The following is an 18704-nucleotide window of genomic DNA, read 5'->3' on the forward strand; positions in this document are numbered from 1 at the left end:
ACATTCAAAATAAAAATCAAAATGTAGTAACTCAAAGTACTATCGTGTTATACAAATGCTTGCTTATAAGGATGATCGTGTCCCCTGCCACCCACTTTAAGGCCTTAGTGAAATATTACATATCTTTATTAGATATTTTTAAATGTCTCAATTATACTCAGAAGGAATTTCTTACTTGCACATTTCACAAAGCACAATTTGAGAAATTCTGTTCTAATTCTTGTCTCAACCTCTTGTGAGACTGTAAATCCCTGGAGTACAGGGACACTATGGAATTTGCTTGTGTGACCTTTAGGGTGAAGCAAAGTGCCTTGTATTTATTGGACTAGTTTATATTTGAATAAATTTTATTAAGAGAATGTAAAAGTTCCAGCAAAGACAACTTAAAAGGAGTCTATGTGACTGATCACTATTCTTGCTACATTTTATCCAAGTAAACAGGCCAGGTATAAAGAGACTAAAATTTATTTTGCAAATAAATTAGTCCTATTATAATGTATTCTGATAAAAAATACAGAAACTAGATGAGAAAAAAATTTAGATTCTATCCCTGACCATTGTGTTAAGTTTTTATTATTTGCCTACATTTTCAGCTAAATCCTGAATCCTCGCCTGGCTGCAGGAAGTCTTTCTAAAAGAGCTGGGTTTTAATTTTCCTCATGCTCCTTAATGAATGCCATACAAATTTTTTTTTTGACCGTAATCTTTGTGTGCATTATAGATCTACTATTCAAATTATTAATGTTATTTATCTCTCATTGTTTTATTTCAGAGGAAACCGAAATCATAGTACTCTGAGGACTAAACATGATTCAGCAAAACCTGTGAATCTTCCCCAGAATCCCACTGGGCCTGGATCAGTTTCTGTTTTCAATACCAAGCACCCTTCCTAAACACCCAAGGACCATTATGAAAGAGAAGGGCGCATGAGATTGTAAGAGCCAGATTAGGGAGGTGGAATATGGAGGCTGAAGCAACTCCATCTTGAAAGCTGATGCGCCAAGTTGGCTTCTGATCTGCCACTGTTCCAGGAAGGCCTCTAAAATTTCTAGTTTATCTATTGTTTCTCGTGTAAGAGCAAGCATTTACCCTAACTCCTGCCCTTAGGTCAAACAATCTTGATGTTATCATACATACTTCAATTGTCCTACGTATCCTTTCTGAACTGCCCATTCCTTATGGAACATAAGCTCTGGGTCTGAGGCGTAATTGCACAGGGATCTATCAGCATGTCTTGTTGCTGCCCAAGACACAGACATGGCTTCTGTTGATAAGTTCCTATTAAATGTTTCTTTTAGAAAAAAAAAATGTGTATGAAGAGAATTTAGAGCCATCTAGTTCCTCTACTGCTTAAGTGAAAGGCATAAAATATAACTTTTTGCAAATATTTCAATGAAAAATAAAATGTTTTTAAAAAGTGTTAGGCACTTAAGTGAGTCAGTTCCTATTAGGAAAAAAAATGTGTTTGTGTTACTTTGACTTTGAAACCAAAGTCGGCTTCCGCTTTGTTTTTTGATGCCATGAGAGTTGCTTAAACTCTAAATCAATTTTCTTATTGTTAAAATGAGCATTTATATTTAACATCATGTCTTGCCTTGGACCTCACCTCCTATGAGAAGCCTTCCAGAACACCCAAGACTGGATTTAAGGGCTGTCCTATACACTCCCATATAACTTCATCTGCTACCATACTACCTAGAAATTGCCTAAAATGTAACTTCTGTGAAGGTAAAGATGATGACTATTTAATGTGTGATCCCTTGAGCAGATTAAATCCTCAGAAAATATTTATTGACAGAAAAAAAAATGGATAAGCAAAGCTACAACTACATGAGTATACTTCCAAGATGGTTATAAGAACCCAAAACTATTTGTAAAGAGCCAAAAAATTTCAGTTGTCATCAATGTTATACGCAACACTGAATATGGGGTGGCTGAGCTGAGAAATCTGCTTTGGCCATAAATGTGGCCTGTTGCTCCCATCTGTCGCTGTCCTGGCCCCGGCCCCTTTTCCCATTACACCCCCATGGAGCTTTCCTGAAGCTGACCCCATGCAGGCAGGGCTGGAGGGCTGTTTTCCAGCCTCACCAACCTAATTGTTCCTCATTTCCTGCCCATAAATGGTACAAGGTGTGGAGTTGCACTTCCCAGTGTCCCAATTTCAATCATTTGTCTACATTAATCGACACTAATGGCTTTTACAAATGTACGTCTTTAAGCTCCTGTAAGTTACATGTATTTGAGGGGGCCACTGAAAGAAGGCAAACTCATTGTTCCTGTAGCTTCCAGGGAAATGTTCTCCAAATATCCTGAAAGCAGGGGCAGGGCCCAGCATTCCAAAGCTCTGTGCCTTTGCTCGGCAATCTCTCAAGAGATTGGGATGTTATTATTAACAAAGTGTGACTTTTTCCAAATGAAAGAACAAAGCTCTGCGTGTTACCATTTGCATGGAAAAGACAGGCTCAATGACATTTGAATTACATCAGTTTACTTAACATTAAAAATTGTGTGTGTTTAACTTATTTATTTTTAATTTTTTAAAATGTAACAGCATTAGGTAGGATTTTCAAAATAGTTTTGTCCTTGAGCTCAAGACTAGAATACTGCAGTTATTAGCATCTTAGAAGAGTCACTATCAGTCTTTTTTTTGTAGTTATTGCTTTCAGTATAATACAGCTTGTCTTCTCTTTTTTATTTAATGCCATACCATAAATATGTTTTCGGTAATAATTGTAGTCTTAGGAACTAGTATTATTTATTTTGGTACATATAGTCCAATTCCCTTAACCATTCCCTATTTATTAATAATTTAAATATAAGACCAAGATTTTAAAAACACGCTAAAGTAGAAATTAAGCAACAGACTGAAAAAAAGTCTCACAGCAAATACGAGCAATTACTCACCCATCTGGGCACTAGACATTTCACTGGCATCCGTAGCCCTTTAAAAAAAAAACCCAAATGTCATTATTATGAGAACCAGAAATAGCAAGGCAAATACCATGTGTAACAATAAACAGCAAGAAAGAATTCAAGAAAAACACACTTTTGAAAACTACAAGTGCAGTAACAAATGTGAATAATTGAATATTCCATAATTAATAGGCAGTTTCCAAAACAAATAAATAAAAATCAAATGATATATTATTTACTGAAAATAGTATTGTTAGATTAATTACTTGTTGCAACCATAGACTTCATAGCTACATTGTCCCAAGATAGATTCCCCCGCAAAACAGACACTAAGCAGACTCTAAGACAAAGTCTTGTGTGCAGATAGTTCATTCTGGAAATGATTCCCAGAAGCAGGTGTGAGGAGCAGGGCAAATGCAAGACAGAAAGAAAACCAGTATGAGGATATATGATTGAGGTGGTCACTATTGTGGCAGAGTGATACTTGATGCTATGAGACCTTCTAAGGAACCTTCTAGAATGGATCTTAGAACCCTACTCCAAGGGTGGTGAAAGGAGGAAGAACTTATTAATTGGCTCTCAATTCTGCTGGTCAAGGAAATTAATGTATTCACACTTGGATCTTTCCTGGTTTTGTTGGTTAAAATAACACTGTGCTGAGAGGGTTTGAAGTGGTTCATAAAAGTCATCTAATATGGTCCATCCTTGGCCACACTCAGACTGCTTGTGCTTTTCATTAAGCTCACCTCCTCCAAGGAGGTACCTAGCTGCTGTTCTACAAGGGAAGCAAGCTAAATAGTCATAGCCACAGCTGTCCCAAGCCTTCATTAGCATTCATCTCCCTCCTCCAACATCCTTTAGAGATTTCCCTCACTCTAACCAATACTTCAGCTGGCCTAGGCTGCTTTCCTGTTGGATGCCTCAGAATTTCATCCCTAAAGACCTCTGCCCTTGGCTGCTCTTGTGTGCCTGGTTGCTTCAGTTGCCTGTTCACCATTACGACCATGTGCAAGGAAATATCAAGAATTATCCTATTGATTCAATTAAATTCCAGACATACTCAGCCCTACATCTATTTTATGGCATCAACCCTAGCTGCTCTACACATTCAGGGTCCATTATCTCCACCAGTCCAACAACTCTCTCTGCTTTTTTAACCACTGATAACGATGATGAGGAGTGCAGATGACCAGACGGAAACACAGTTTGAAGCTTAGTAGATATCTTAGTGTGTCTCCTGATATAAGTGTCCCCCAGCTTGGGAACTGGGGACTTTAATCCAACAGAATATAAGGAGCCTCAAGAAACTCATCCAGAAGGTCAGAATTCTAGGACCTCTTCTGCAACCAATTATCTTAACCTGCGTTTCCCCAAAGGCAGAATCTGAGACAAAGTCTTGTATGCAGGTAGTTTACATTAAGACGTGCATCTAGGAAGGAGGGGTGAGGAACAGGAGAAGAATAAAGAAGAAAGCCAACAGAAGGAAATATTTTTTATTGGGCCACTGCTATGGGTAGACAGGTGCTTAATACATGCATTTTGAAACTTTCACCCCAGGAGTCAAAGGGAAAAGTATTTGTACCAATGTGCGATTGAATTTTTCCTTTGCACAAAGCAAAGTCACTAATCGTTGCCAAAATCCTCTTTTTTGAAAACCCTGCATTCCCAACATGCAGTGCAGGCTAATTTTATGTTATTGTCCAGGTCAAAGACATTTTCCTGTATCAGATGTCATTTTCTATTTTTTTGCCCCAAATTTCTAAATTATTCTGCCTTGAAGCTCCAGTATTGGATTTCTCCTAAGTTCCAGGACTTCAACAGTCTTCCTCTCTGTTTAGTGTAACTTCCAGTCTTACAGTGGATCACATGGTGTCCCTATTTCCAAAGGGGCTCTGCTTACCCTTCCTCTTACTGCCCCCATTCCTCCTCGCCCCATGTATTATGGATGGATGTCACGCTTCACCATCCCCTTCAACCCATTAGTAGAGCAGAACATTTTGTGATAATAAAAATCTTTGCCAAAAATTCCTGGCTATGATCACATTGAGCCCTGAAAGAACACATTTTATTTTTCAGATAGAGTCAAATAAGTGGTAACTCCAAGTAGGTTTTAACTTCTTCCTTCTAAAGAAGAAGGATTTTTGGCTGAAGTCAGCATGGAAGACAGTCAGAAGACACAATTTCAGCCTGTGCTGCTTACCTGATATGAAACCTTCAGGAAACTGAATCTTAAAAGGAGTAACATCATTTGCCTGTAAGATGAATGTGATAGTCACATTCTGACTATCTGTAAAATGAATGTCAGAGTCACATGGCCTTTTCTATCTGGACAGGCACACACACACAAACACACAGAAAGAGAGAGAGATTGAATCTCTGGTGTTTCCTCCTCTTTTTATAAGGACATCAGACTAGGACCCCAGTCTATGCTTTCATTTAACCTTCATTGACTTCCTAAAGGCCTTATCTCCAAATATATGTTAAGGCTTCAACATATATATTTTGAGGAACACAAATCAGTCTATAACACTTCCTAAACTTACAGTATAAATAATCAAGGTAGAAAAAAGATTTTTCGTTTTCTTCTTTCTCTCTTCTCTCCCTTCCTTCCTTCCTTCCTTCCTTCCTTCCTTCCTTCCTTCCTTTCTCTTTCTCTTTCTTTCTTTTCCTTCTTTCTTCTCCTTCTCTCTTTCTGTCTTTCTTTCTTTCTTTCTTTCTTTTTCTTTTTTTTCCTCAGATTCATTCACAGGAAAGAACTCTCCAATTCATTCTTTAAAAGAGAGCTTCCGATGTATGGCCACACCATACATCACCCTAACTCCACCTCCATCTCCACTTAAATCCTCTTAGAAAGTCACTTGGATGTTGCTTTCCTTTTTCTTTTCTTCTTTTTTTTTTTTTAATTTTTACTTTGAGTTCTGGGATACATGTGCAGAATGTGCAGATTTGTTACATAGGTATACATCTGCCATGGTGGTTTGCTGTACCTATCAACCCATCCCCTAAGTTTTAAGCCCCATATGAATTAGGTATTTGTCCTAATGCTCTCTCTCCCTCACCCCCAATCCCTTGACAGTCCCTGGTATGTATTGTTCCCCTCCCTGTGTCCATGTGTTTTCATTGTTCAACTCCCACTTGACCTAGTAAAACTAAAGAGCTTCTGCACAGCAAAAGAAACTATCATCAGAGTAAATAGGCAACATACAGAATGGGAGAACATTTTTGCAATCTACCCATCTGACAAAGGGCTAATATCCAGAATCTACAAAGAACTTAAACAAATTTACGAGAAAAAAAAATGAAAAATCCTATCAAAGAGTGGGCAAAGGATATGAACAGACAATTCTCAAATGAAGACATTTATGTGGCCAACAAACATATGAAAAAAAGCTCAACATTATTGATCATTACAGAAATGCAAATCAAAACCATAGTGAGATACCATCTCATGCCAGTAAGGATGGCAATTATTAAAAAGTCAAGAAACAGTAGATGCTGGAGAGGATGTGGAGAAATAGGAACGCTTTTACACTGCTGGTGGGAACGTAAATTAGTTCACCCATTATGGAAGACAGTGTGGCAATTCTTTAAGATCTAAAACCAGAAATAACATTTGACCCAGCAATCCCATTACTAGGTATATACTCAGAGGAATATAAATCATTCTAGTATAATGACACATGAATGCATATGTTTATTGTTGCACTATTTACAATAGTAAAGACATGGAACCAACCTAAATGCCCATCAATAATAGACTGGATAAGGAAAATGTGGTACATACGTACCATGGAATACCATGCAGAAACAAAAAAGAATGAGATCATGTCCTTTGCAGGGATGTGGATGAAGCTGGAAGCCACCATCCTCAGCAAACCAACACAGGAACAGAAAACCAAACACTGCATGTTCTCATTCGTAAGTGGGAGTTGAACAATGAAAACACATGGCTGTTGCTTTTCTAGGATTTCCTATTGCAGACCTCCTGCCTTCTTCACTTCTGAGAACAAGTTACAGAGTCGCGCTGTATATGCCTCAGTCCAGGTACATAAGCACGCTCTTTCTTTAAGTTTCTGAATCTGCCTTTATATCTTATTTCAAGCTCTAAGTTTTCCTCTCCCTGGCTCCTCTTTTCTCTCCTTCCCCTTTTTCTCCTCTCTTCACTCTCTCTTTCTAAGGTGTCAGTATACTACAAAAATCCTGAAAATACTGGCCAGGCACAGTGGCTCACACCTGTAACCCCAGCACTTTGGGAGGCCAAAGTGGGAGGATTACCTGAGGTTGGGAGTTTGAGACCAGCCTGCCCAACATGGAGAAACTGCTTTTCTACTAAAAATACAAAATTAGCCAGGCGTGGTGGCACATGCCTGTAATCACAGGTACTTGGCACATGCCTGTAATCCCAGTTACTCAGGAGGCTCAGGCAGGAGAATCACTTGAACCCGGGAGCAGAGGTTGCAATGAGCCGAGATCATGCCATTGCACTCCAGCCTGGGCAACAAAAGTGAAACTCCATCTCAAAACAAAACAAAACAAAACAAAAAATCCTGAAAATCCAAAAAAAAAAAAAAAAAAAAGAAGTGTGTTTATTTGAGCTTTTCAGATTAAAAGCTGGCCTAATGTTTTAAATATGGAGTTACTTCATCTGAAAAAAATATCTGAGGTTAAAGAAAAGTAGATTGAACATACTACTTGAAAACTTAACTAGTATGCTATTTAAAAACCCTCTTATTTTCTGTCTTCTGACTTTTGGACATCCTGAAGGCATCTCCGCCTTCACCTTTCCTCTGTTTTTTTCTTGCTCCCTCCTCCTTTCTCCCCTGTCTCTGTATCTCATCCTTGTTTCAGTGCCTCTCTGTTCCTGTCTCTCGTCTCTCATGGGGTCTTTCATCATCTCTCTTCTCATTTCTCCATCATTATGCCGATTCTCCCCTCCCTAGCCGTGCCTCTCCTTGTGGCCCCCCTCCCTCCCACAGACGCCCTCCATCAGCAGCTGTATCTGGCTTTATAATTTCAGCACAGCATTTTTGGCACAAAGTCTTTTCCAATTTCCTGATGTAAAAACAATGAGGCTTAGAGGACAGTATGGTGAAAAGTCTCCTGTGGATGGAAGAGGTGCCAAATGAGCTGTCTCACTGATGGGGTTCAATAAATTGAGCCTTCTCATCATGGTCTTTAAATGGAGTGGTGTGTGTCTAGGCTGGTCATGTGGACCCAATTCCCAGCCAGATGGGAGACACATTGACTGAAGGCAGCCTGGCTCTTGCAAAGGGCTCTCAACCAAAGTCAGGAGCTCTGCATGAGAAGCACCCTCTGGCATTCATAGAATGCCTGATCTCCAAAGAGTCACTTGACCTCATTGGGCTTTAGTTTCCCCAACTCTAAAACAAGGGAATTGGACTAATAGTGTTGAGGAGCCTCTGGTTTTGCCTTTATGACTCTATGATTTCCCTTCATATACTGCACATACATACATACATACATACGTGTGTACCTGGTGCCAGTTTTTGTGTAGATAAAACACACATGCAAATATATGTGTGCATGCATATGCATATAAAGCACATACATGCATACACACACATTGTCTTAGTCTGCACTGCTATAACAAAATACTTTAGACAGAGTAATTCATAAACATTAGGAATTTGTTGGTCATAGTTCTGGAGGTTAGAAAGCCCAAGATCAAGGTGCCAACAGATTTGCTGTCTGGTGAGGGCTTGCTCTCTGCCTCCGTTTTGCTGTTCCCTCACATGGTGAAAAGAGACAAGGAAGTTTGCTCGAGCCTCTTTTATAAGGACAATGATCTCATTCATGAGGATGAAGCCCTCCTCACTTAATCACTTCCCAAAGGCTCCACTTCTTAATTTGGTCACACTGGGTATTAAGTTCTAACATACGAATTTTGGGGGGAACACAAACATTCAGACTATATCATTCCACCCTGGGCCCCCAATATCCATGTCTTTCTCATATGTGAAATACATTCGTTCCATCCCAAGAGCCCCAAATAATAGCTGGTGTTGTTCCAGCACCAACTCCAAAGTCTTAAATCCAGAGCCTCATCTAAATAACATCTAAATCAAATATAGATGACACTCAAGGTATGATTCATCCTGAAGAAAATTGCTCTCCAGCTGTGAGCCTATGAAATTAAGCATGTTACATGTTTCTAAAATAGAATAGTGGGACAGGCATTGAATAGTCACTCCCCCTTCAAAGGGAGAAATAGGAAAGAAGGAAGAGGTAATAGGTCCCTACCAAATCCAAAACTCAGTAAGACAAACATTAAATCTTAAGGCTCCAAACTAAACTTTTTTAAGAGTCAGGGTCCTATTCTAATGCCCAGGCTGGAGATCAGTAGCATGCTCATAGCTCACTGCAGTCTCTAACTCCTGGGCTCAAGTAATCCTCCCACTTTGGCCTCTCAAAGTGCTGGAATTGCAAGTGTGAGCCACTGTGCCTGGCCGGAATAAAGTTCTTTGATTCAAAGCTCCACCTCTGGATACAATGGAGTGGGAGGTTGGACCTCCAAGGCCCTAGGGGGCTCTATCCCATGGCGTTAACCCATACTGCAACTCTCACAGGTTGGAGTCTCATGCCTGTTGCTCTTCCAGGCTGAAATTGAATGCTGGTGGCTCTATTGGTCTCAGGTCTTGGGTGTGGACCTGCTCCCATGGCCTCACTGGGAATTGCCCTAGTGGGGCCCTCTGCAGTGGTCCTACCAGTGTGGCAGTTTTCTGCCTGGGCCTCAAGGTTCTTGGGGCATCCTTTGAAATATAGGTGGATGTAGCCACACTCAGGTGTTCTGTACCCTGAAATCTAGGTGGATGTAGCCACTGCTCATGCATTCTGCACCATGGTGAAAATGGCTTCATATGGACATTTGTCAAGGTTTACCATTTGTGTCTTTTGAAGAGGCAGCCCGAACTGCACCTAGGCCCACTTGACTGACAGCTGGGGTGGTCAAGGAACACCACTAAAATGTGGAGAGTGGAGCCTTGAAATCATTCTACTCTTAAGGCCTTAGCATTCTGGGCATGTGATAGACGGGAGAATGCTGAAGATCTCCAAAATGCCTTGGGAGTCATCCTTCCATTGTCTTGATTAATTGCACCAGCCTTCCACCCATACACAATAATTTTCTTATCATATGGGCAGTTGGACACATTCTTTGCATTCTCTCCTAAGCATGCTTTTTCATTCTTTACAACATGGCCATGCTAAGAATTTTTCAAACCTTTAAGTTCTGCTTCCCTTTTGACTATAAATTCCTTCTTTAATTCATTTATCTCTTCTCACATTTTACTATAAACAGTAAAGAGAAGACATGCTGTGTCCTCAATATTTTATTTAGATATTCCTTCTGCCAAATATTCTCTTGTATTGCTCAGATGTTCTAACCTGCTGCAAAGCACTGAGACACAAATGCAATTCAGTCAAGTTGTTTGCCATTTTATAACAAGAATTGCCTTTCCACCAGTTTCCAATACCTCGTTCCTCACTTCTATCTCAGACCTCATTGAATGGTCATTACCATCTATATTTCTATGAATGTTCTGATCATAACCACTTAGATAATTTCTAAGAAGGCTGAAGTGTTCTCTGAATGCCTCTTCTTCTGAACCCTTGCCAAAATTGCCCTTAAAAATACATACTTTTTCTAGTATGATCCTTCAAATTCTTCCAGCCTCTACCCATTTTCCATTTACAAAACCACCTCTGAATTTTTAGGTATTTCATACAGAAGTACCATGCTTCTTATAGGAATTTCTTCCTTAGTTCTTTTAGGCTACTAAAACAAAATACCTTAAGCTACATAATTTATAAATATAAATTTATTGCTCACAGCTCTGGAGGCTGGGGAGTCTAAGGTCAAGGTGCCAGCAGATTTGGTGTCTAATGAGGACCTGTTGTTCATATGTGGCACTTTTTATGTGTTCTCACATAGTGGAATGGTTAGGAAGCTAGCTTCAGCCTCTTTTGTAAAGACACTGATACCATTCATGAGGCTGGAGCCCTCACAATTCAATGATTTACAAAGGACTCCATTCTTTAATACTATCACATTGGGTACTCAGTCCCAACATGTAAATTTTGGGAAGGCACCAACATTCAGACCATAGCACATATGTTCTTTGGAAGAAATAGTCTGAAAAATCATCCTAGAACTTATTTCCCACAATATACAATGGGTCATAGGTGAGAGAAGCTTTACTCCTCCCTGCCATCACCCCCAACAACACTAAGAGTGAAGAAAAGGCTTGGAAAACATTACAGTGAAAGCAAAGTTAGGATATAGAATTATTCGACATGGTGTTTTAGGTGTTTTGTTTTATAAGAAAATACTGGTATTTCACTAAAAAAGTCTAAATAGATCATATATTTGAGTCCTAATTCACAAACATTTTAAATTAGATGTTTATTAAAATGCTAATAATCCATTGGGTTTGAAAAGTAAAATGAAATTAGCAAAATACATTAGTGAACAGTGATCGAAGAAATAAGTATATTCTATAAACTATTTTTCTCTTGGATCAAAAATGTACCCACATATGGATTGGCCACCTTGGATGTATAAAAATAGGTTTTCTGGGGCCCCAGGGAAGTAATGACATCATTAATCAATCAATTATTACATGGCTACCACTTACCTGAGTTTCAAAGAAGTCAGATATTGTCCTTCCCCTTCTAGAGATGTACAATAAACCTATAAAAATACACAAACAGTATTGTGATGCTATGACAGAAAAGAAAGGAGGTAGTGTGGTAACAAGTGTGGGTGACTGGAGTGGAGAGGATTTGTGGTATAAACACTAACAATCTGCTTATGGTGAAATGTGCTCCTGAATGCCTTCCTTCTCACCACCCCAAAGACACAGGAAGCATTGCTGTACACAGAGCCTGCTCACCAGTGGGAAGTGGGCACGGGTGATTGAAATTAAGCTAACATATTAAGCATATCACTCTTATCTGTTCTTTACAGAAGGAACAAGTTTTCATTTTTATTTTCCCAACCACCTCTCACAAAAGTATTGCCTTCATTTTATACAGAGGGGAGCTACAAAATCACACTCTGATTCAGATGTGCAAAGAAATACAGATTGCTTTCTCCTTAACTCTCATGAGTTTATTAATGTGTCTTCATTTACTCAGTAGTTACTTAGGGTGGTAGTTATAGGACAAGACTTTAATCCATTCAGCTATACTTATATCCTGTGAAATAATTTAAAGTCCTTTTGGATAACTGCTTGGCTTTTATTATGTAAGATGTACTGAGTCGCTCATATTTTGGCCCTCCTCTCTATCTTCTATAGATTGGTGTTGGAGAGGCAGGACAGAGGCAGCGGAGTAGAAATGCAGGCCCTCAGGTCACTAGTGCCCTCTTCTGTGGAGGGGCCATTGGGAGCTGCTATTTGGGCTGCCCATTGCCATTGTTACGGCAACTCCCCTATTCCTCAGCATTGCCTTGTTTCCTACTGCTCAGGCTGCAACTGGGTAACTCAGGTCTCTCTCTCCCCTTCTCTCTCTCCGGTATTTCTCCCTCATTTCCCCCACCCTCTTGGCTCTATGAGGGTCTGGGATGCTTACTAACTCAGTTTTCTCTCTGACATCTCAAGTGCTGCAGATGCCTCACCTCCAGTCTCTGTCCTATCCCTTTAGGTCACCCCTTGCTAGAGGGTCCTATGGAAACTTACTGCTTCTCAATTCAATGACTTTCCATGTTTCCTTGGAGTCATGTGGGAAATGCGGGACACCTCATCAAAGGATATAGAAGTGGCTTTGAAAAGCCAAATTCTGTTTCTCCTTCTGCCTCTCTACTCATCTGAGTTTGCTTTGCACCTTTTTTCAGAGGTGCAAATATAAAGCCAAGAAGAATGACTCTCCTTCAACATCACTCACCTAAGACCTATCAGCCCTTCCCATGCTGGGCTGAGGCACAGAGGGAGGTCAGGACACACTCCATTTGCCTCTCCTATCTCTGTCTCAGGTCTGCCTCCCAGAGTCTCTGAAGCCAGAAGAGATGGACTTTCAGGGTTCTCACTTCCTACACGTACACCCTTCTCCCTCAAGGCAGAATGCCTCTTGACTTAGCTGCCACAGGTGGAAAGAGTAATCATTTTACAATTATAAAAGAAACTCAATGAGCCAAGTTGTTCAGGTTTGTTTCTTAATATGATGTAGGAACTTAGAAAATCCCTGTGATTGCTGAACCAATATCCCCCTTTTCCTCACTAGAGATCCTCATTTTATTTAGAGTTACAATGTGCCCATTTCAAAGTGTTCCCCTTCTCCCTGACTCACAGGTTGCTAGAGCTGCTCATGTGACCAAGTCCTTGCCAAGGAGATATAAGTGGAAGTGGCTAAGTAGTGTTTTCCTTTTTAGAAAAACACAGATCTCATTGGTGTTCATTTTTTGGTTTACCCCCTTTTGCTTTCCCTTTACTTCTGCCAAGAATATAGGCACAATGCCTAGTGTTGTGGTATACACTTGCAAGCACTAAGTATAGTAACAGAGAAAGTTAAAAGGAATCTACATATCTATCAAGGTCTCACCATAGCAAAATCAGTGGGAAATGTTAGATAGATAGATTAGATAGCTAGATAGATAGATAGATAGATTAGATAGATAGACAGACAGACAGATAGATAGATAGATAGATAGATCAATTGATAGAGAGATAAGCAGATAATTAGACAGATTTATTCCAAGAGACTGGCTTATGCAATTGTGGGGGCTGTCTAGGCAAGTTGAAATCTGTAGGGCAGGCCATCAGGAATGGCAAGCTGGAACTCAGGGGCACAGGATAAAACTGTAGTCCACAGGTAGAATGAGCCTTCTTCAGCAAAGTCTCAGTTCTGCTCTTAAAACCTTTAGATGGCTTAAAATAGTCCCACCCAGCTTATCTAGGATAATTTCCTTCCTTAAGTCAACTGAATTCAATCATGTCTACAAAATACTTTCACAGCAACCTGGATTAGTGTCTGAATAACTGGGGTCTCTTGCCTACCCAGTGTGACACATAAAATTGACCATCACGGGGTCTCAATAGCCTCAAATTGCCACCACGGTAGCTCTGGACTACCTGCCTTTGTCTTTGTTAGGTGAGAAAAACAAACACTATTAAGTCATAGTAGCTAGGGTTCCATTACATACAACCAAATGCAAATCCTAATTAATATATTCTTTTGCTCAGTTTTAAGCCCTGAACATACTATAGATTCAAATAAATATCTAATTTTAGAGTCAAAATGAACAAGAGCTCTGTTCTTTTAGGAAGGTATTGTGCTTCTCCCCAAGCTCTGAAATTCATTGCTTCAAAGAGTAAGAAGGCCCACAGGCAACAGGATTTGTGAAATATGAATCTACAACTGAAAGTGTTTAACAAAAATATCTTTTTTATGTTACATATGTACAAAGTTCGTAATTTGATCAAGACTGGAACCCAGAACTGCCTGAAACTAAAACCTGCCCTCTTTTCTCCTACGCCAAGATAAGAGCAAAACTCTCCACTTGACTGCCTATGGGAAAGAGAACCATCAACAAAAGTAAATTTGTTTAGAGCCCAACATTCATAAAAATTATCAACATAAAAACTTCCGGAAATATTTATTCAATATTAATTTATTCTCACTAGTGCTATTGAAATGGAAAGTTTACCTTTATATCTTAGGCCGGTCTATGTCTGTGTGAGAAACAAGAGAAAGAAAATTAAAGCTGACCACTTCTCAATGTGAGCTGTCGAAAACCACAAAGATGTACTCTGAGTAAGTGGGACAGGACAGGGGCAAGTGGGTCAGCCAGTGCTTCAGTGTCTGTACTTGTTCTTGTCCAGAGAGTGTGTCAAGATGAGGCTATTAATTTGTATGTGTCAACTTGATTTTGAAAACTTTGGTGCTGACAGCATGTACTTTCCTTCCCTTCAAAGACCGCGGACAATAAAGATTCCTTGTGTTTTTCTAGCATCTTAGGAGAGCTTCCCTTTCTTTGCTCATTCAGTGCCACCAACATTTAGGAGGTGGACATGGTCAAACAATGATTTTTATCCTCATTTTATATAAGCAGCAGCAGCTTTAAAGACATGAAATGACTTGTTTGAATTTACATGACAAACAAACGACATCACTTTCCGCAATCCCCGAGGAAGGAATAGAGGAAAAAGCAGCATTTTAAAGTACTTAGAAAAATCTCTTAAAAATTGAGTGAAATTTGGGCCAGAATGTCTTACTTATGACAAGAGAACAAGAAGCATAGAAGAACACGGAGCTCCACCTCTTTTCTAACTGGAGGACTAAGACTCACAAAGTCTGCCCAGAGCAATGCACTATCCAGTATTTCAAATATTGATTTCTTTAATCGGCTGCAGTTTCTACATCAGCACGTGCCGTTTCACCTTGCACTCTTAGCTTGTAGAGATGGCTTCTTTCCTTCTTTCTTGTGGGGTTATTAGAGATGGTTTGAGGAGGCTGAGTTGGCCCACTTGGTTATTATTTTTAAAATGCCATTAAGTTCATTTCTGAATTGTTTTCAGGTCATGTGTATCTTCAGGCTCCATCACTTCTTGGGTCAAGTTGGGAGTGTGGTAAGTACTAACCAAGTCACTAATGAGGTCCCCTGTGGCTGGTCATGAATAGTGGGAAGAAGACTAAAAATTCACCCTTTTCATAGGCTAAAATAAAACCAGATCTACTTCAAACAGTTAAAAACATAAGCATAGCTTACTATGGTATGTCCTTCTGATTATGTCCTAGAAGTAAATAATAATTTCTAAGATTTGCATACCACTTTAAAAATTATAGAGTACTTTTAGAACCACAATTTTAATCAATAAAATAATCTGACCTTCTGTGAGGTCAAGGAAAACTTCTTTGAAGCAGCAACTTTTGAGCTTGGCCCTGAAGCTAAAACCCATTCCCTTTCTGCTATACCAAAATATTAGCAAAAGTCTCTGTTTGGCTGCCTATAGGAGAGGAATCATCAAACACAGGTTTGTTTAGAACACATTTCATAAGAGTAATCATATAAAAACTTACAATAATATTTATTTAAATTAGATTTATTTACTATTTATTTACTTGTTCATCTCCATTGAAATTAAAATCTCAGCCTATATAGCTTTATCAGAATGACAATTATAGGCTAATCTATGGCTGTGTGAAAAGCAAAAGCTGAAACAAATAAGGAAAAAAAAAAAAAGGTGTATGTTTTGAAAGATCAAGAGTATGGTGTCCAGGACGATGAGAGGAGACTCCAAAGGGAGTTTGGTCTGATTTTGAGGATATAGTAGGCACAGCAGATGCTTTGAGAATATACACAGGCATACCTCAGATATACTGTAGATTCAGATCCAGACCACTGCCATAAATACTGCAATAAAATGGGGAAACACATGGATTTTTTGGGTTTCCTAGCGCAGATAAGAGTTATATTTATACTATACTGTGGCCTATTAAGTGTACAAAAGTACCATGTGTAAAACAACAATATACATATCTTCATTTAAAAACATTTTATTTCTGAAAACTATTAGCCATCATCTGAGCCATCAGTGAGTCATATTTTTGCTGATGGAGAGTCTTGCCTTGATGTTGATGGCTTCTGACTAATCAAGGCGGTAGTGAATGAAAGTTGGGGTGGCAACCTCTTAAAATGAGACAATGAAGTTTGCTGCTACAAAAAATTTCTCTATAGCATGTAATGCTGTTTGATAGCATTTTACCCACAGTAGACCTTCTTTCAAAATTGAAGTCAGCCTGCTCAAATCCTTCCACTGCTTTGTTAACTAAGTTTGTGTAATACTCTAAATCATTTGTTGTCATTTCAATAGTGTTCACAGCTTCTTTATCAAGAAGCAACTCCTTGTCTGTTCAAGTTTTGCCATGAGATTACAGTCATTCAGTTACATCTTCATGCCTCACTTCTAATTCTTGTGATCTTTCTATTTCCACCAAGTCTGCAGTTACTTTCTTCATGGAAATCTTGAACCCCTCAAAGTCATCCATGACGGTTGGAGTGAATTGTTTGAAAACTGTTAATTATATTTTGACTTCCTCTCATGAATTGTGAATGTTCTTAATGGCATCTGGAATGACAAATCCTTCCCAGAGGTTTTCAATGGACTTCGCCCAGATCCAACAGAGGAATCACTATCTATATAAGCTATCACCTTATGAAATTTATTTCTTAAATAATAAGACTTGAAAGACAAAATTACTCCTTCATCATTGACTTCAGAGTGGATATTGTGTTAGCTGGCATGAAAACAACTTTAATCTCCTTGCACATTTTTATCAGAGTTCTTGAATGACCATGTGCATTGTCAATCAGTAGTAATATTTTAAAAGGGATCTTTTTACCTGAGCAGTAGGTCTCAAGAGTGGGCTTAAAATACTTATTGATTCATGCTTAAACAGATGTACTGTCATTTAGGCTTTGTTGTTCCTTTATAGGAACAACAAAGAGTAGATCTAGTGTGATTTTGAAGGGCCCTAAAATTTACTGAATGATAAGTGAGCATTGGCTTCAACTTAAAGTCACCAGCTACATTATTCCTTAACAAGAGAGTCAGCCTGCCCTTTGAAGCTTTGAAGCCCAGGATTGACTGCTCCTTTTTAGCTATAACAATCCTATATGGCATCTTCTTCCAATAGAAGGCTGTTTTATCTATGTTGAAAATCTGTTGTTTAATGTAGCCATCTTCATCAATGTTCCTAGCTAAATCTTCTGAATAACTTGCTACAGCTTCTACAGAAGTACTTCCTGCTTCACCTTCTACTTTTGTGTAATGGAAAGTGTTTGTTTCCTTAAATGTCATAGACTAATCTCTACTGGCTTCAAGCTTTCCTTCTGCAGTTTCCTCATTTTTCTCAGACTTCATAGAATTGAAGAAAGAGATTTGCTCTGGATTAGCCTTCAGCTGAAGGGAATGTTACAGCTGATTTGATCTTCATTCCAGACCACTGAAACTTCCTTCATATCAGCAATAAGGCTGTTTCAGTTTCTTATTATTCATGTGTTCACCGAAGTAGCACTTTCAATTTTCTTTCAGCCTGTTTTCTTTGCTTTCACAACTTGATTAACTATTTGGCACAAGAAGCCTAGCTTTCAGCCTTTCTCAGCTTTCAACATGGCTTCCTCATTAAGCTTAATCGTTTCTAGTTTTTGATTTACAGTGAGAGATGTGTGACTCTTCCTTTCACTTGAACACTTAGAGGCCATTGTAGAGTTATTAACTTGTCTAATGTCAATATTTTTATGTCTCAGGGAATATGGGGGCCTGAAGAGAAGGAAGAAAACAGAGGGACCATCGGTTTGCCGAGCAGTCAGAAAATATACGTTTATCAATTAAGTTTGTTTCCTGGCACTCCAAACAATTATAATAATAATATCAGGCTGGGTGCGGTGGCTCACACCTATAATCCCAGCACTTTGAGAGGCCGAGGTGGGTGGATCACGAAGTCAAGAGATCGAGACCATCCTGGTCAACATGGTGGAACCCTGTCTCTATAAAAAATACAAAAATTAGCTGGGCATGGTGGCGTATGCCAGTAGTCTCAGCTACTCAGGAGGCTGAGGCAGGAAAATTGCTTGAATTCAGGAGGTGGAGGTTGCAGTTAGCTGAGATCGCACCATTGCACCCCAGTCTGGGTAACAAGAGTGAAACTCCCTCTCAAAAAAAAATTAGTAATATCAAAGATCACTGATCACAGATTACTGAAACTGATATAGTAATAATAAAAGAGTTTGAAATATTGTAAGAATCACCAAAATGTAACAGAGACATGAAGCA

At 39.2% G+C, this 18704-nt stretch overlaps 1 long non-coding RNA gene across 1 annotated transcript in view; it reads right to left on the reverse strand.

Moving 5' to 3' along the window:
* Positions 1-554: 554 nt before the first annotated feature.
* Positions 555-18704, reverse strand: part of LOC141580402 (uncharacterized) — a 132078-nt gene continuing 113928 nt past the window's right edge. Inside the window, exons 3-4 of the long non-coding RNA XR_012512605.1 lie at positions 11568-11623; positions 555-2942 (exon numbers count right to left, since the gene is read on the reverse strand). This is a non-coding gene — a long non-coding RNA (uncharacterized LOC141580402). The remainder of the gene's footprint in view (positions 2943-11567; positions 11624-18704) is intronic.

The sequence above is a fragment of the Saimiri boliviensis genome, chromosome 11 (assembly GCF_048565385.1).
Source record: "Saimiri boliviensis isolate mSaiBol1 chromosome 11, mSaiBol1.pri, whole genome shotgun sequence".
Classification (NCBI taxonomy): domain Eukaryota; kingdom Metazoa; phylum Chordata; class Mammalia; order Primates; family Cebidae; genus Saimiri; species Saimiri boliviensis.